The sequence below is a fragment of the Saccostrea echinata genome, unplaced genomic scaffold, assembly GCF_033153115.1.
Source record: "Saccostrea echinata isolate AGI-Se365-2 ecotype Australia unplaced genomic scaffold, CSIRO_AGI_Sech_v1 ptg000054l, whole genome shotgun sequence".
NCBI lineage: Eukaryota > Metazoa > Mollusca > Bivalvia > Ostreida > Ostreidae > Saccostrea > Saccostrea echinata.
In genome coordinates this window covers 37,781,169-37,802,071 of record NW_026889803.1, presented here as the reverse complement: position 1 = coordinate 37,802,071, position 20,903 = coordinate 37,781,169, and the positions used below count along the sequence as shown (strand labels likewise).

Here is a 20,903-nt window from a genome sequence, read left to right as displayed (position 1 = left end):
AATGTTGATATTCTTGTTACAGCAACTTGTGTGTCAATAATCTTTTATGTTAAGATCACTGGGATATATCATGTTGAAATATAAATTGAAATAACTATTGTTAATTGATAATACGTCGTCGATATATCTAAATGTCGAGTTGAAGGCCACAGCAAGAGATTTCTTTTTTCTCATGTATAAGATTTTGAATAAATTCTGCTTCATATGAATACTAAAATAGGTCTGCTAACAACATCTATCTTCCATGTCTACAGTTGCACTCATTTTGTAAGATATTTCTTTACAAGATTTACAAGGTTATTGGAACACAAATTGAGCAATCATGATTTTTTTTTGGGGGGGGGGGGGCTCCAGAGAAAGAAGCACGTGTATTTTAATTTAAAGGATACGGTTATCAAGGTCACCACAGGTAATAAATTTTGATACGTCAAAGTTTGGAATCAATTATTACATGTAGTATTTCATGTTAACGTGGAATGTGATAAATACGAGGGTTGTTCGGAAAGTTCGTGGACTAGCGCCATAAAATTAAAACCGCTGAAGATACATCTATGAATTTTTTAACGTTTAATTAGCATCATCTTATTTGTTTATATAATAAGCTATACATCATTAGTTTTATTTTTTAATAAATTGTTGATGTTTTTGAAAGCAATGGTATGTCCAGGCGGCGCAACCTTGAAGATTACGTTTTTTCTACCTAGGGGTAACTGAGAAAAAAACTCATTTTTTTGATATGAGCATTTGTCATTCAAAAATCCCGTTAATTCACTCATGTGGTATGACACAAATGTACCGTAAAATTTGCAATTTTTTCCCCATTCTGTAAGTTCTATGAAATTTTATCGTAAAATTTATGAAATGTCCAAACAATTATGGGGTTGTAATGACGTCAGAAAGGGGGATGGGTTTCTTTTTCCAACATTCTATGAAGTTTCGCCCTAAGGAAAAACTGGCATAGATCTAGGAAATATTTAAATGGGCTACTGAAAAATAAAATGCATTTAGAATACTTGTTTTCAAACGCCGAAAAAGATTAGAGAGACGACAGATGTAAAAGTTAATGTCGATTTGTAGTAAGGGTGTTCAAAGTTTGTCATGTCGAAAAGTTGACGTTGATCATGTGTGATAGATGTTGAACTCCGACAAGCAAATATGCTGTTATAATCAAGTGAAGATCTTTCAGATCTATCTACAATATTATATGCATTGAAACCAGCTGTTTATGACAATGTAAAATCATATAAACAAGACGGGTTTAAATCTTTACTTAACTCCACGGAAACTCATCAAGATAAGTGTATGAGGTAGAGAATGCGGACATTGAAAAACTATGACGTCATGAAACTATATGCCGACAGCGCCGAGTGATCATATAATGTCTTTAATTTCTATTTTATGATATTTTGGTAAATATTCAAGGTATCAAGCTAAAATTTTCAACATTTCTTTAACTTTTGTTGTTTTATGTTCATTACAAATTTTGTAAGCATAGACTATATAGTATTAATTTTATCGCATCAGTCCACGAACTTTTCGAACCCTCGTATATTGACTGTGATGATCTTCACGCATTAAATTTAGAATAGATTTTCTGTAGCCTCGAAATTGTGTATTTTTTGAGCTGGATCGTGTTTCTACATGAAATATGGAGATAGCAAACAGTATTCAAGCTCAGAGTCCATTAAAACAATACAAATCGGGAGCAGAGCAAACACGGACCTCCAAAACATCAGAGGTGTGATCAGGTATCTTACATTTCATCTCTTTAAATTTCGTAATCTTATATTGTCTACATGGTAATAGTCTCTGTTACTCTAGTTACTCTACCTTGTTTTGATGCTGGATTCTGTTGCTTTTCCAACCTTTCATTGTTTGAAGTATACGACTTATCACGTTATCTTTGTTTCTTTATATTAGAGACTATCATATAGTTTCCTTCCTTACAATAATAAAGAGCCGAATGAATTTGTAACTGCTTAAAAACTCTGTAGCAAATGAGTAAAGAGTCTTTTGCAAAGATAAAGCAGTGGGGAAGGGGCGCAGTAGTATCATTTTATCAATTTATGTACTAAACTGGTCTAAAGGTAAATGCTTGTTATACAAATAAGGCAGAGCAAGAAACCATTATTAAAATTTAAAAAGGTGGTTAACAATGCACTAGAGAACGTGTTTGGGGCTTTTGGACATCAATGGAGATGGTTTATACTTAATTATTATTTATTATTACACCGAACACAGTCTGGTGACATATTGTTATTGCTAGTCACAATTTTGTCCGCGATTCTCTAAATTACTTCATTGGAATCTTGATGAAATTTCACAAAAATTATAATCGTCATCTCAAGTTGTGCTTTCCGACATTTTAAATTTTCAAAATGGCCACCGTTGCCATGGCAAGGGTCGAAATACGCATTTTTTTTCCGATTTCATTTTTCACAGTTACTCCCAGTCAATCTTTTTGAAAATTTAAAGGATTTTCCTTGCAACGTTGTTGCTTAACGCAAAATATTGGAATCAAATGCGCTATGTTTATCGCTCTAATATTTTACATGGGTTTTTAATAATATGCTAGGAATTAATCTTTAATTTCCAAAAACCCATTTCATATCAATACCTAAAATGTATTTACCTGTGATCTGGGTTTTGATACCGATATTAAATCCTTTATGTTCAACAAATCAACACCAAAATTGCAACTTAAACCAAGCCTGGTCTCGCAACAAGACATACTTCTCCTTAACCGGTAGAGAACTCAAGCCTAATTGTACCTGTATGTAACCAGCAATGACCCTAACCTTAGTACTGGGCCTGTATAAATAGATTTGGCCTGTTAAGGTACCAAATGAGCTCTCGCCTTTTCCTCCTGTACCAGTTTTAAGTATTTTTTACTAAAGGTGATACAGCCGGATTTCCTTACCGAAGAGCCATATTCCATGATCTTCTCTCATGGAATCCAATGAAGAAAACCTCCTTGCATCTTCCTCCTTCAAACGGTCATCCAAGATTTGAATATCAACAGATATATATGTCCTGCGCCTGAAAAGAGATCAAATAGATTTATTCTCTAAAAATGTCCTCTGTATGCAATCAATGCCCATTTCAACCCCTTGTTATCAAAGGCATATCCTTTTTGTTTGCAGGAACCCAGATAACCTCGTTTCCCCACTGACAACCTAGCACACACACCACTAGATATCTTACAACTCTCAACTAAAGGCTGTCATAAAGGCATTGGAAGAACACATGTACACAGGAATTTGTTGTTCATCCAACAATGCCAACAATACCATACCAAACTGGGTAAATTACATAAGGGTTGGGCTCCTTTGGGTTGGGCTCCTTTGTAATATCCTGTGCAAAGACATGAACGCCTGCAGTTAGAGCATTGGACATGGTGTGAAGAAACGCACCCCCGGCTCCCATTGAATTCGAATCTGTGGCCATCAAATCAACAGTATGGGGACCAAAATGCTCTTTCAACGAAACTCCTAGTTTTTCCGCTAACAATGAATCAGCATAATTAATACTCCTTGAAGGTGCGTCGGTCGCATTCAACTTCGTTGGAACATACTGCAAATTCAACTCAAAATTCAACTTTAAAGTAAAAATAAAATTCATTGTAATACAATTCAAAGCACTTTATCTACCCCTCCCCCCCCCCCCCCCGATTCTGTCAAACACTAAGTACAGTCATATAATCTGTCTACACATGTATTCTACAGTTAATTATAAGAGCCAGTAATATCTTATAAAACAGCGTCTGTCTCTTTTAAATGAGTTTGTCTTTGACCATTCTCTTCCCAAAAACCACTAACCTCAAACATATTTCTACTCTGTTTTACCACAGCCCAATACTTGTACAAAGATGCATCACAGGATTACACACCCTACCTATGACATTCACTTCTCCACTGACAACAACCCTTCCAGGAATGTAGAAAACACCAATACTCCAATTCCTTCTTCAGTTCATCATTTGAATACACATGCTTCCTACCTTTCACAGCTCTAGCGATTGCCATGTTAACCTCCCTACAAAACAACTTACAACCCGGAACTGCCAGGCCCATAGATATACACTTACCAGCAAATCGCTAAAGAGTCTTCACAGTAACCTCCTTTGAACTCAGAATACATTCCCTAAAAGCTTCCCTAATGCCAAAGTATGCCAACCTTGTCAACACCTCTACTAAAATAAATGCGAGTCTGTTAACCTTCTACTAATAGATTGACCACTCCTGAAACATTTGCAACAGTTAGTCTATCATCAATATACTGAACTGTACTCAATGATAAACTTCTAAGATAGGAGGTCACAACCATTCCAATAGTCTGGTAAATATAAGACGATGCCAAAACCCAAAGGGGATTACTGTATATACCATAATATAACCACCAAAACACAGCCCAAAATATCTCTGAGACTCATTTGCTAACTATTATTATATAATCATATCCAGTTTTTACATTATATGTTATCAAAAAATGAATGATCATTGGGAATAATTTTTTTCCTTAAAAAATTCTTCAGAAAGTTTTAATTTTTTAAAGCCCCGTTCACATGTCCCTATTTACACACGGTGAGAAAATTTTACATATATGCAAATATGTATTTTGCACCTGGATGTACTGTATTTTAACGCATGTGAACGGGGGAAAAGCAAGAATGGCACCTGAATATTTTTTATTACTCCTAGTGCAAAATTTACTTCTAATCAGACTAGGGGCAGATGAACTTTTACATATGAAAACATTTACTCCTGGTGTACATGTACCTTAGTCACTCAGGTGACCTATTGCTATCTGATTTTGTCCGCCGTCGTTCGTCGTGCGTTAACATTTGAACATTTTCAGCCTCTTCTCTGAAACCGCTGAACAAATTTCAACCAATTTTAGCATATAAAATCTATGGGTGAAAGGGAACAAAAATTGTGAATTTCATGGTACCTGACCAACTGGGGCCTGAGGGGTGGAGCTAAAACCGCCAAAATTTATGCAATCTTTAAAAATCTTCTTCTTTACTCCTGGACATCAAGGAGTCAATCTGTTGGCATAATTTTAATGCGCATAGAGCTCTCTATCAAAATTGTAAAATTCATGGCTCCAGGGTCAGGGGTTCTGGTGCTAAGGCGGGGCTATAGAGATCATATAGTGAAAGTGCATTATTTCTTTTAAAATATTTATCTCTGCTCCTGGGTATTGAACGAACTAATTAAGTCCATAGTTATGATGAGAAAGGATGCCTCTTCCAAAATTGTGAATTTCATGGCCCCTGGGTCAGTTGTGTTGGTGTTTAGGTGTCGCTTTAATGATTATATAGTGGAAATACATGAATGCTTTGAAAATTCTCTCCTCTGCTCCTGGGTACTAAGCTGATGAACAAAGTACATGTTTATGATAAGAAAGGCGCCTCTTCCAAAACTGAGAATTTCATGGCCCCTGGGTCAGGTGTTTTGGTGTTAGGGCGGGGCTCTAATGATTGTTTAGTGGAAAAGCATGAATGCTTTGAAAATCTTCTCCTCTGTTCTTGGGTATAAAGTTGATAAACTAAGTACATAGTTATGATAAGGAAGGGTGCCTCTTCCAAAATTATTGATTTTGTGACCAATGGGGCAGGGGTTCTGGTGTTAGGGCGAGCCTTTAATGATAATACATGTATAGTGAAAATGCATTAATTCTTTGAAAATCTTCCCCTCTGCTCCTTGGTCTTAAGCCGATAAAAAGTAAGTACATAATTATGACGATGAAGAGTGCCTCTTCCAAAATTGTGAATTTCATGGCCCCAAGATCGGGGTTCTCCTGTTAGGGCGGAGCTCTAATGATTATATAGTGAAAATGCATTAATCTTTGTAAAATCTTATCCTCTGCTCCTGAGTATTAAACAAACAAACTAAATGCATAGTTATGATAAGCAAGGGTGCCTCTTCCAAAATTGTGAATTTCATGGCCCCTGGATCAGGGGTTCTGGTGTTTGGGCGGGGCTTTATTGATTAAACAGTGAAAATGCATGAATTCCTTGAAAAACATCTTCTCTGCTCCTGGGTATTAAAGTGAAGTAAGTGCATAGTTTTGATGAGAAAGGGTGCCTCTTCAAAAAGATGTGACCCCGGGGTGAGGTGGGGGGTTCCATGGCGGGAGGGGCTTATTTATAATTTATATTTATTATTTATACTGAAAAATGAATTAATGCTTTGAAATTCTTCTTTACAGCTCCTAGGTATTAAACAAACAAACTAAATGCATAGTAATGATGAGCAAGGATGCCTTTTCCAAAATTGTGAATTTCATGGCTCCTGGGTCAGGGGTTCTAGTGTTTGGTTGGAGCTCTATTTATTATATAGTAAAAATGCATTAATGCTTTGAAAATCTTCTCCTCTGTCCCTGAGTATTAAGCAAACAAACTAAATGCAATAAAATATAAATGTAAATATATAAATATAAATAAATGTGCCTCTTCTCTGCTCCTGGGTATCTAGGATGCGAACAAAATTTAAAATTGTAATAAGTAAAGCAAATGAGAGCTACTCCCCTTTGATAAATTGTATTAATCAAGAAATCCTCGTGTATAGTTTGATTAACAGGTTATTTGATTGATATATATAGAAACAAAATAAAATGAATGTTTGGTTTAAATTAGCAAAGCATTCTCAAAATCGGATTCTTGTCTATAAAGCAATATAAAAGATTCACATATAGATTATTTATGAAGCAAAATAGCCAATTGTACAAAGTATGTGTTTACTGTGGTGCCCTGATTGACAGTTGACAAGTTATTGTCAAGTAAATTCATGGAGACCAAAGATTAGTTGGTAAAAGCCAGTATAAAGCTGCAAAGTGACCAAAAGATCATACGGAGCCAGGGTAACTATAGGACGTGTTGTAGTTTGTGACAAGTGGCAAATAGCCATGTTGTATAACAAAGTGTTGAGTGCTGATAACAAGTATTACCAAGTTGTTTGTATACCCAAGAGGCAAATGTTGGTACGAAGTGTTACCAAGTGGCAAAGAGCGAACTGAAGTTGTTTGTGTAGCCAAGAGGCATCAATTCGAGTTAAACCCCAGCCACATTTCCAAAAACGAGCAACGGCCGTCGGATTTTGAGGCAAAAATGGGATTCTTCGGGTTACAGTCGGCAGTTCATCGGCAGTTGTCTTGCCCGATTTTGACCTCTTTTTTCGTCAGTCGACCAATTTTGTGTCCATCGAGCCCAGTTATATTTTTCTGCATCGGTGGCCGATTACTTCAATTGAAGCAGTCATTGAATAGTCCGTCGACCAACCCTCGATCATCGTCCGACCATCCGCAGACAGTTTGTTAAGTCGGTCTTCGGTCGGTCGACATTTAGGTATTAGGTAAATGTCGTCCGACGATGAAAATCAAACAGTGGCTAAGCGTTCAATAATCGGGCGACGATAGGCCGACTTATAAATATTTCAACTTTTAAAGTCATTGAGATTCCTAGGAACTAATGTGACTGCTCCGCGTCGTCCGATACTAATGTCGACCGGTCATGTCTTTCAGTCGACGATACGAGAAAAATTTGGTCGCCCGACCATCGGCATAAATGTGTCCTAGGTATAAATATACATGCATTAGAGATTTCTATCTGTGTACTTAATTGCAGCACTAGGCAAGTGACAAAAACATATCTGTATATATTAAATACCTTACACACTAGGCAAGTGTCAGTTGTATTTGTATTCTAGTATTTTGCATTCATTATCATCCTTGTAAGATTTGGGCAAACCAAGTACGATCCCAAGGAGATCGCTTGGGTCTCATATGTTAGAATAAGCAAGGGTATTTTTACCAGATTTTTGAAATTCTTGGGCAACATAGCTTTATCTGTCAGATAATTTTGCTTTAACCTTCCATGGATCCTTTACAATGTCGTATTATACTCAGGTGACCGTTAAGGCCCTCAGGCTTCTTGTTTCATATAGCAATGTTACATTATCACTATATAATATGAATTGTTAGCGCATTATATGTTAGTTCATTTCGTCTATGAATTACATTTACTCCGCTTGCACTTTAAAAACAAAGGACTCACGGCGAATTTATCCGGTGAAAAGGGGTACTAACTCCTCCTTAAAACCTTATCTAACCTCTGGTGTGTCTAAGGGTCCATGAATGCTCTGCTCTCAGCACGTATTGTTTAATTGGCTTTTTGAGTTTGATAAATGTGATCTGACTTTATCCAAAAATTCGGTGTGAAACTTAGAGTAAAATAAAATGACAGCACTTAAACATAACAGGTTACACAGTATGAAATAAGCAAGTACCGGTATTTGGGAGGGAATTCTACAATTTCTTTTTATCAATATAAGAATAAGACTAATTAATCCAATGATCATCATTTATTTACCCATTAGATAAAATGGATAAATGAATTTTCTTAATTTTGACATCCATTAACTGTAGAACGATCTTCTCAGACAGACAGACAAAAGATGAAGTGATCCCTTACGTGTATGCCACATGCTACTAAGCAGACAGTAGTCCAGTATGAAAAAAGTAAATATAAAGAGAATTGCTTCTAGATCTACAGAAGGCTACTTTATATAACATAGTTTGTAACATTTTTAAAGATTTTTTTTTCACAAGAATGTGAAAAATTTCAAGGGTTTACTATGAAGGTACACTCGAAAAAGTGATAAGATAATATTTATTTAAAGTCGGGTAAATCAACAAAAAACATTAGCTCTGAAGAGCTATTTTCCGACTACATAATAATAATAATACATATAATACAACAATCATACAGAATAAACAAGAAACAGTACTTAAAATATAACACTAGTAAAATATCAATATACTTCCGTGATGCATTACAATGATCTATGACATAGTATTCATCACAATAAGACCAAAAAACTGAAATTAACCCTGTTTACTATTATTTAAAAATAAACGTTAGCGACAAGCACAGCAATTACAACAATTTCCATACCAATTACTTATGTTTGATTTGAATCGATTAAAAGTAGTAATATTTCTAAAAGATTCTGGTAAAGAATTCAAAAGTTTTGCGGATTCATATCTAAAAGACTTCAAACCATATTTTGTTGATCTTGTTTTTGGTAAAACAGCAGTTTTCGTATATCTAAAAGAATATGGCGTTTCTTTAATATGGATAAAATCGTGCGGGTAAGATGAGCTTGTTTGTTTAAATACTTAAAACATTCTATGGCAATTGTTCTAATACACCGGAGTTTGAGGCATGGTAATTTCATTTTATTTTTATTTATTTTTTTTTTACTTTGTTCATTGACATTAATGAGATCAAAGTCTACTTTGTGGAAAGATTAGCTAAACGAGAAGTATCTAGAAGTAATAAAAGTCATGCAATATCATATTCGGCATAAGCCAGCTAAATCTTATTTTAGACGTTAGATAGATAAATCTGTCTCAAAAGAATACATATAAAATTGTCTTATTTTGTAATTGATATACAATTCAATTATCTAATGGAATGTCGGGGTTTCCTTTTTGAAACTTCCTAATAATATGTCTGCTTGTTGCTATAAGAGAAATCAATCTAGTAATGTGTTGATGCTTATAGAATTCTAATAAGTTTAAATAACAAAACTTTTTGTTTATTTAGCAAATTTTCTGTTAATTGTATAAGACACAAATCCAGACTCTATGACTTAAAAAATAGTTTAAAAGTTTTTATAATATTTCCATTCAATTACATTGAAAATAATTAACAACATGCACTGTCATCAGAATTACCAACGTCTTTTTTGGAAAATTAATTTTTAATATATATGTAATATTATATGAAATATTCACAAAAATCTGTCTTATATTTGATGTCATGCAGTGTAGATAGGTTTTTATATAACATGTAATAACATGATTTTCAAGAACAATTTTGATATTTTTTGATCACTCGTATTCAATATGTAGCAGGTAGAAGGACAAAAAAAATGAAAATTATCTTCACAAAGAAATTCATTTGAGAACAAAGCATCAGTCTATGTGTTTCTACGCTTGAAAAAAAGACATCGTATAGTGAGACTGTTTTATGACAACATGAGTGGTAAGTTGAATTTATAATGATAAATCCATTTGACTGATGGTCGATGAAGTCCTGTTATATGATATTTATGCCTGCTTGATTATTTTATTCGAGAGATTTCTTCTGAATTGTTGCCATAAAAAATCAATCACATTTCCGGATAGTTCTAGTGAAAGGTGACACAGAGTTGTAAAAATCCTTCGTGTTCTGTGATTCTTCCGTACAAGTGACTCGAAGACAGGAACCTGGATTTCAAGTCAGTGCCTATCTCCGAAGAACTAGCTTAATTAGGCTAGAACCCCGCTGTGCAACCTTTTGAATTCGTGTTTATTGGAAATTCAAATAAAGGACCAAAAATTATTTTCCGAGAACTAAGTTTATTCGCAAGTAAAACGTATGTAATAAGAAGAATATTAAGAATTTGTACTCAATGAATTATTCCTTGGGTCTTTATGATTCAAATAATTTTTTTTTTTCATTTTATTTTATTTATCTATGTTATTAATTTTTTTTTTTGGAGAAAAATTCTACGTCAGATAAAAAGCTGTCTATCTTTTTGCCAGAAACAGTTCATGAATAAATCCGTTATGTAAAATGTCAATATTGCAGTCTCTACGACGTCTTCATCAATTGAAAAATGATGTACAGGATAATATAAAAAAAAATATTGTTAGCATGAAATAAAACCGTGTTTGTCATAACTTCTTGACAAAAATGCGACATAGTTTGCTTTGTTAACATTTTCCCCAATTCTTATGAACTGCCAGTTCAGAAATTTATGAGTAGGTACACGACTGAGATTCATTCCTTCTTTTAAAAATACAACACGTTCTTCACAGAAGTGTTACAAATGTAATGCATCTCTTTGTTTTTGGCGCTGAAGTCGATCCAATCACTCATTATCGCTTCGCCGAATTATTATTAACGGGTCTTATATCTACTTTTTATTGTTTTAACCGATTAATTTAGCATTAATTCATATAAGGTATTCATTTTCATGTCTCCTGAGCAAAACTGTCAACCGTTTGGCGATTTAATTTGTTGTTGCGTGTCGTGAGAAAAGTTTGTAAACTTTCGTGTTGTTGTCACATTTACAATATAAATATACCTACTCAGCTGTAATAAGCTTTAATGCTGCATGATGTGTTACTTGGTAGCCATGCATGTTTTGATTCACATAACATTCAAAGGAAAGTCTACCAACTTACTACGACTGAAAACCTGACATAACCATACAAACAGCAATTGAAAATGGACTTGAATTGCTAGGGAGAGTACTGTCGGACTTCACACTGAAGCTATAAATGTTAGCATATGATTGTAAGTTCATGTAAGTTTTTGCTTGGTGTTTCGAATAATGCTTGCTAATGGTACAACTTTGTCAATGATATTTAGAAATGATACCCTGAAGGACAGATGATTCAAACAAAATTTTATCACAAATTCGGAAAATAACGACTTTAGTCATGTTTATTTAAGTAAGTTTACATATTATGTAACCCCATAGATTTTAATTATTTTATTCAAAGTTTCACAATGATTTGATTTTAGGTGACAAAAAAATCGTATTAGATTAATAAGGAGGTTTGTAGAAAGGTAGAATTTTGAACATCATAGGAAGTTTACAAATTCCTAATATTTTTAGAAATTTATTATTTGCATCATTAACAATTAAAATAGGTCAAAAAATATATACAAATCCAATCATCCATTTTTTTGTTTGTGTCCAAATTATAAAATTTGTATTATTGTTCTTTGAAATGGTGGTTGCCACAGTTAAAGGTACATACTATGACATACTTTCATCATTGATGGTAGGAATAATCATCCTAATGGTATTTTTTTAAATGGTATATATGAAAATAGTGCATCTAATAGTAAAGATTTTATCATTAGTATTTAGAATGGTGGTTGCTCTTGGCAGAGTTTTTTTTCGTTGGAATAGGTTTGCAAACGCTAGATTTATCATTGAATTTGGAAAAGGCACTTGTTAATAGTAAAGTTCTCTCATTGGTTTTGGGAAAAGTGCTTGCTCATTGTTAAGTTTTAAAATTTCTGTTAGTAAAAGTGCTCGTTGTAAAGTTTTGGGGATGGGAATGGAGCTTGCTAAGGTTAAGTTTAATCATTAATTTTGTGTTTGAAATGGTTGTTGCTTATGGTATAGTTTAATCATTTGTACTTAGAATAGAACATAATGGTACGGTATAGTTTTGTCAGTGGTGTTTGTTATTTGACAACGTATACAGGACATTGAGTTTTTGTTTTCAACATGACATACAATATGATATTAACAAAAAATATATAATATCAAATTACCCTGAAACGAATATTTATATGGATATGGCCAGAAAACAAATTGCATAGTACATTACATAAAACGATAAGGAATATTGAAAAATATTTTGAAAACGAGAAAACTAAAAAAACAAAAGAATTTATTTTGAAATAGATATATAATAGTAGGCTCTGGAGTTAGTGAAACCCTAAGTGAAGACCTTGACACTCTGTCAGAATGGATTTAATATATCAGATGTATGTTAAAATCTCGCATTAAACGATTCAGGGGCAATATGAAAACCATCTATTCTTCCGTAGTCATTAATTCAGAAGTGAAAAAAGAATTAGATAGCCTACACGGTCAGTATGAACTGGTCCCTGCTGACAAAGCAGGTTGTCTTTGTTTGTAAGGCTCATTATTTTAATTGCATTTTAGAAGAACTGGGATTTAATTCTACAAGTGGCAATCCAGCTTATGCCCATAGCTCCTTTCTAAGGAGGAAATTCTTAAAAATCATTTGTCATTTTTGAATATTTTTAATATTCCCAACAACAACCAGAAGTCTCTGATGAGACTGTAGCTCTACTGGTCTGTACGTATAACAAAGTAGCATTTGGATTTGAAACTTTGCAACATGCAGCAATAAATAGAATTATATATCTTAATGTAGTCTACTTGTGTGACAAGTTATATTGAGATCAAACAGAAACTGTAGGAGGAGTAGCGTTTTAAAGGAATTTCATAGAAATTTCTATTTTTAGTAACCATGCCAACACCGTTTATCAAAATCAAAAACTGATGCACTAAATTATGTATCTTAGTGTAGTCTACTTGTGTGCCAAATTATATTGAAATCAAACAAAAACTGTAGGAGGAGTAGCATTTTAAAGGAATTTCACAGAAATTTCTATTTTTAGTAACCATGCCAACACCGTTTATCAAAATCAAAAACTGATGCACTAAATTATGTATCTTAGTATAGTCTACTTGTGTGCCAAGTTATATTGAAATCAAACAAAAATTGTAGGGGGAGTAGCGTTTTAAAGGATTTTCATAGAAATTTCTGTTTTTTGTAACCATGGCAACACCGTTCATCGAAATTAAAAACTGATGCACTAAATCATGTATCTTAGTGTAGTCTACTTGTGTGCCAAGTTATATTGAAATCAAACAAAAACTGTAGGTGGAGTAGCGTTTTAAAGGAATTTCACAGAAATTTCTATCTTTAGTAACCATGGCAACACCGTTCATCGAAATCAAAAACCGATGCACTGAGTTATGTATCTTAGTGTAGTCTACTTGTGTGTCAAGTTATATTGAAATCAGACCAAAACTGTAGGAGGAGTAGCGTTTTGAAAAATTGTTGACAGACAGACGGACAGACATACGGACGGACGGACGACGGACACCTTACTATCGCATAAGCTCTTCTGGTCTCTGACCAGTAGAGCTAAAAATGAATTTGAATTACCATATTTATATTGGATTCTGAAACTTTATAACAATTCTTACAAAGATACATAGCGGGTTACAGTAAATGTTCTACCAAGCCTCTTTCTTTACTCGTCACTAATTAAACTCATTAAAAGATGCTTGAGTTTCTGATTGAAAATATCTATGTGTTTTTTGGAGGCCAGGTCTTCCAACAATCTGTTGGAATTCCCATCGGTACCAATTGCGCCCCGTTATAAGCAGACCTAATTTGTATTCATATGAAGCAGAATTTATTCAAAATCTTATGCATGAGAAAAAGAAATGTGTGTTGTGGCTTTCAACTCGACATTTAGATATATCGACGACGTATTATCAATTAACAATAGTTATTTCCATTTATATGTCGACACGATACATCCAAGTTTTGTTTTTTTTTTTTTTTTTTTTTTTTTTTTTGGATAATTCATTAAATACAGCAACTTAAAAACCCTGTTTTTACAATGTTTTATTTTTCTTACAGTCTTATATTATGGATTCATTAAAACCAAAACAGACAAAGAAACAAAGAACCCACCAAAACAAAACAATATTTCAAAATACATGTAGGTACAAATGCGTCACTAACGTTGCATTTTTCCTCTTCAAACGTTTGTATTTGTAATCAATTCTGTGAAATTGTCTTAATATCACAAGTGATGTCACAGTCTGCAGTGCAGTGATGTGTAGGTGTATTTAATTTCTAACCATTTCTGGTATCATTACTTCAGTTTTAATTTTTCTTTATAGCGCTAATGTCCTAAATCCTTTTTTACGATATACCAGAGACCAATTCTGTTTCAAAGCACATTTGAAAACTACGAAAGCAATGACTAAACACCTTATAGTTACAAAGCGTAAGTTTAAAGTATATTATTTTAATCGAAATTAGATATCATCTGAAACTTCACCAAGGGAACACAAACGTAAACCAAGGTTTATTATAAAGGGAAAAAACCTATTTTCTTATAAGAGGTTTTTCCCTCTCTCTGTTATATGAAAAAAAAGTTAGTTATTAAGAGTAGTCTAAAAAATATACAATCTTTACATCAGCAAATTCCTATTTTCTATCGACTAAAGTCAGGCTCAATAATTTCCTACAAAACCCTGGCTAAAACCCTGATTCTGGCTAGTATATACACATAAATTTATTACTTGTTATCCTTTACTCACGCTGCCAACGTGAAAAAAAAAAATCAATATGAGAGAAAATCCTTAAAAATTACGAATGATGCCACTTTGGTTTAGATTTTTGTATTAAAGGAATGATTCTTACCACTGTGTTAAAAAATATTTCTCAATTGAGAAAAATAAGTGTCGTGAGAATTATATATTTCTGGACAAAAGCACAAGTGTGGCAAAAGAAGACAAATACACGTAGTAAGTAAAAGAGACTTGGATCCTTCCGGTCTGCATCTGAATAAAAGCACGCAGAACAAAATAATCCCTGGAAGGGGATATGAATTTACGTGGATGAGAGACCCATTGCAAAATTCAATACATATACAAAACAAATTAAGTTGCCATCTTATGTCCCTTAACCATGAACAGGTGCACTTTTTCCAATATATTAAAACATTTCTTTAATAAGAGTGCTTCAAAGTTAGATACATAATGACTATGATTTTATGTTTATCGAATGAAGACCCTGTATATTACCCATAACAAATTGCACCAGATTCAAGACAGTCACTGGTAATTTAGTGCCAGGACAAACATAAAAGTTTTCTTTTATGACAAAATTCAATTTTATCGCATAAGGGATAATTTTAAAGCAATAAAAATCTGTTTGATAATTTAATTCCTTACTTAAAGTTCACTCATGTTTTGCAAAAGAGAAAACATGATTAACCGTTTTACCGGTATCACCTTCAGGTATTCATGTCAGCAACGTTGTGACGTTTCCGTTTTAAAGAAATAAATGTGTTTGCAAGTGCATATTTAAGTTGGGTCTCAAATGAGGCATCTTCAATCAAACAAAGAAATAAATAATTCCCGGTTTTACGACATCCAAAATAAAATGTGTAAGCCTAACATAAATATTCAATGTATCTTTAGAAAGTACAGGTCTACTGTTGTTATCATATCTTGTTCCATCTGTCACACTATCTCCTTCCTCAGATTCTGTTACATTTTAAGCAGTAGTCAATTTATCTTTTGAAATATAGTTTGTGGTATCCTTTAAATATGAAATAATGTTTTAAAATTTCATTTTATTCTCGGGGCCAATTAGGGTCGATAAATGATGTTTTTCTACAAAACTTTCTTCCTCAAAATCCTCTGAGATTTTAATATGGCCATGGTTAATTCAACTTTTTGAATATGACAAGTGTGTCTTGTAGATGAGCATTAGGGTTTCAGAATTTTCATTTTTACACTTTGGGCGACATTTTTGTTTATGTGTTCCGAGAACTCGTACATTTACCATGATTTACGCAGGGGCAAAATCATCTTTTGGGATATGATTGGTGATGCCCTGTAGATGAACAATAAGATTCTGGAATTTTCTTTTCTGTCCATGTGGCCAAATTTAGGCCGAAAGTTTATTTTTTAACATTAAAAAAAATTTGCTTTACCAAGGTCCTTTTTAATAAAAAAAAAAAAAAAGATTAAGCTACATTAATTAAAATGGCAAGTTTTAAACCATCTGAAAGGAAGAAGGAGCCACTTAGAAAGTTTACCCTCTTTTCACCAAATTAACTTATATTTATAAAAAATTAAAATCCAAAAACTGAGAGCCCCATATCAGACACCACACTTCACGATGAACATTTCTGCTGACGTTAGATGATTCTTACTTGTGTATTTATTCTATTACGGAGGAGGCATTGTGGCCGTGTTTTTGTATATTCACAGACAAAAGAGAAATATGCATGCATTGCAATAACTATTAACTAATGTTATCAGTCGTGCGTATCTGATGAAGCCTAGATTAGAAAATAAGGTTCTCTTGGTAATACTATCTCTCCTTCATAGACACTTTGGCAAACATAAATAATATAAAAAAGAAAATTACACATTTGTTCTGTCTCAAATGTAGTAGTCATCTTTGTTTTAAGAAAGCATCAGTTTTGTTTACTTAAAATTGGTTCAATTATATGGTGGTATCTAAGGGAGCAACTTTCATCTCATCTGATAATCAGTAAACTGTTTACAATTTCAAAAGAAGGGATATTAAAGTAGGGGTCTACTCGTAATAAACCGGAAGCCGGTGTAAAGACGATTAATGACCCCCGTACAAAAATGACCGGGGGCATCGAAAAATGACCTCCTAGCCGTAGAAAAATGTCATTTTTGTAGAAAAAGAACTTTAGGTGTCAGTTTTCTACATGTGCAACCTATAAGAAATTGACCCCCGTTGAAAAATGACCCCCTCCAAAGAGAGTGATACAAAATTGAAAAGAGATGTTTGATGCCAAGGTTTGGGTCTCAACGGGTAATTCTCTAGCGTTGCAAATGTGTTTAATAGCATTACATGTGTTTCCTTTTATTAGACCTATTGTGTTCTCAGCACACAATTAAAATTGCACAATAGATTCGTCACAGTAGCTGTTAGTTAAAGCTGTTTATAAATCGTCCAGAACAAAAGTAAGGACAACCTCTTGTTATCGCCAGATCTATTATTTTGTCTGAGCATTTTTCTCGGAGATGACGAGGACAAACTTGATGACACTTTTCAGAAATGACGATCAGCAACTATAGATGTTCATTAAATGTTTTTATTTTTCAAACTGACCACGTTGCCATTAAAAAACAAATTTGATCAACGAATGTTCTCACCGTTGGCTTGTACAATCTTTATGAAACTTCACAAATGCATTTACATTTAAGATTTTTAAAACTGATTCCATGGCCATGGAAACGGTTGGACAAATTTTTTCACACAACGAACGCGTTAAATAATGTGCACAGTTCGAGTTTTTAGGTCACCTGAGTCACTCAGGTGACCTATTGCTATCTCTTTTCGTCCGTCGTCGTTCGTCGTTCGTAAACTTTTGAACATTTTCAGCTTCTTCTCTGGAACCAGCAGACCAATTTCAACCAATTTTGGCATATAGCATCTATGGGTGAAGGGGAACAAAGATTGTGAAATTCGTGGCCCCTGCCCCCCTGGAGCCTGAGGGGTGGGGCCAAAACCATCAAAATTAATGCAATCTTTAAAAATCTTCTTCTTTACTCCTGGACATCAAGCAGTCAAACTGTTAGCATGATTGTAATAAGCATAGAGCCCTCTACAAAAATTGTGAAATTCATGGCCCCAGGGTCAGGGGTTCTGGTGCTAGGGCGGGGCTATATAGATCATATAGTGAAAGTGTATTATTTCTTTGAAAATCTTCTTCTCTACTCCTGGGTATTATTTAAACAAATTAAATACATAGTTATGATAAGCAAGGGTGACTCTACCAAAATTGTGAAATTCATGACCCCAGGGTCAGGGGTTCTGGTGCTAGGGCGGGGATATATAGATCATATAGTGAAAGTGCATTATTTCTTTGAAAATCTTCTTCTCTACTCCTTGGTATTATTGAAACAAATTGAATACATAGTTATGATAAGCAAGAGTGACTCTACCAAAATTGTGAAATTCATGGCCCCAGGGTCAGGGGTTCTGGTGCTAGGGTAGGGCTATATAGATCATATAGTGAAAGAGCATTATTTCTTTGAAAATCTTCTTCTCTACTCCTGGGTATTATTGAAACAAATTGAATACACAGTTATGATAAGCAAGAGTGACTCTACCAAAATTGTGAAATTCATGACCCTAGGGTCCGGGGTTCTGGTGCTAGGGCGGGGCTATATAGATCATATAGTGAAAGTGCATTATTTCTTTGAAAATCTTCTTCTCTACTCCTTCTACTCCTGGGTATTATTGAAACAAATTGAATACATAGTTATGATAAGCAAGGGTGACTCTACCAAAATTGTGAAATTCATGACCCCAGGGTCAGGGGTTCTGGTGCTAGGGTGGGGCTATATCGATCATATAGTGAAAGTGCATTATTTCTTTGAAAATCTTCTTCTCTACTCCTTGGTATTATTTAAACAAATTGAATACATAGTTATGATAAGCAAGAGTGACTCTACCAAAATTATGAAATTCATGGCCCCAGGGTCAGAGGTTCTGGTGCTAGGGCGGGGATATATAGATCATATAATGAAAGTGCATTATTTCTTTGAAAATCTTCTTCTCTACTCCTGGGTATTATTTAAACAAATTAAATACATAGTTATGATAAGCAAGGGTGACTCTACCGAAATTGTGAAATTCATAGCCCCAGGGTCAGGGGTTCTGGTGCTAGGGCGGGGCTATATAGATCATATAGTGAAAGTGCATTATTTCTTTGAAAATCTTCTTCTCTACTCCTTGGTATTATTGAAACAAATTGAATACATAGTTATGATAAGCAAGAGTGACTCTACCAAAATTATGAAATTCATGGCCCAAGTGTCAGGGGTTCTGGTGCTAGGGTGGGGCTATATAGATCATATAGTGAAAGAGCATTATTTCTTTGAAAATCTTCTTCTCTTCTCCTAGGTATTATTTAAACAAATACATGGTTATGATAAGCAAGGATGCCTCTTCCAAAATTGTGAATTTCATGGCCCCTGGATCAGAGGTTCTGATATTAGGGTGGGGCTCTATTTATTATATAGTGAAAATACATTTATGCTTTAAAAATCTTTGCACCTGGGCATATCAGAGGCAAAAAGAGTAAAAGTTTTAATAAGGAAGGGTATTTTTACCAGATTTTTGAACATCAGAACCATTTGGTCAAGTGTTCTGGTCCAGGCCAGGGCTCTATTAATTTGTTTTCTACTGAGAGGAGTTATTCCCCTTTGCCATTTACTTGTGATAATTAATCACTGTAAATAATGTACTTGAAAGGTTAATAGAATAAGAGAATTATGCAAGAATTTTTATTGTATAATATAAAAAGTACTTTCATAGTTTTAATGATCAGGTAGACTTGTAAGTAACAGATAAATAAAAATGAGACAAAAATAACTTGTCTTATTAAATGTTCATCAAAGACCAAGAGAGGCCAATGTAAGAGATTTCAACAAGGAATTAAAAGAGTACAGAGGCACTGATTATAAGTTTGTTTATATACTGTCTGGTGAGAGTGATAAATGGGGAACAGATTAGAACCTAATTTATGTACTGTTAATGAACACTAGACTAATTATTTTGTTGATCCAGATCACCCTATTTTTCTTGCTTTTGGGCAACAAAGCTTCACCTTTCAGTTCATTTTATACTCTGTGGATCCTCTAAATTGTTGTATTATACTCAGGTGACCGTTAAGGCCCTTGGGCCTCTTGTTTCTTCCGGGATGTGAAAAATCTGCCGTCACGTGATCAATATGTATAGATCATTTTGTATGTCTGTTGCTTGCAATAGGAAACATTCTTTATCATCTGTTTCATATTTCGATATTTTACTGATTATAGACGTTTATGGCCAACCAACAAACGGGATGACTTCAGTTCGGATTTTCCATCGCCAACTTCTTACATGTATTAATGTATTAACATTCCACTGTGTTTATGTCACGCAACTTATTCGCTACGCTAGAGCATGGTCTGATTTCAATCAACTATAAAACAGGGGCAGGATACTGACAAATATGGTGATGTTACAAGGCCTCAATCAAAGTAAGCAATTCGAAAATTCCTGGGTCATTATAACAACTTGTTAGTTATTATATTTTGTAATTTTAGAGTCTTGATAACTTTAACAAATTTATCAATAAAATCCATGAACGCAATAACTTTTCTAAATACGGAGTAAATACAATGCAAATGGATGGTGCCGTTGATGCACAGAAAAAAAGTATCTCAAAATCCCAAAGCTTTCATGTTGATTTGACCAAATAGAATTATCATCTAAATAGAAAAGTTAAAAAAAGGTAAAGTATACAATATTTGATATTGAAGATAACGAACTGTGATCGAATGTCCTATTAATAAACAATTACATAAGCATAAATTACCGAGTTATATGAAGTTGGAATTGATATTTTTTAAAGGTTTCTGGAGTTCTGCAATATCAAAGTAGTCTTTCGAGATCAGGTCTTCAAACAATACAAGTTGCCTAGAGTGAAAAAAAAATCAACACTGTCT

The 20,903-nt window shown here is 33.9% G+C and overlaps 1 pseudogene; it reads right to left on the bottom strand.

Moving 5' to 3' along the window:
* Positions 1–3,050: 3,050 nt before the first annotated feature.
* LOC133204852 (uncharacterized) lies at positions 3,051–6,911 on the bottom strand (annotated as a pseudogene).
* Between the last annotated feature and the right edge of the window lie 13,992 nt (positions 6,912–20,903).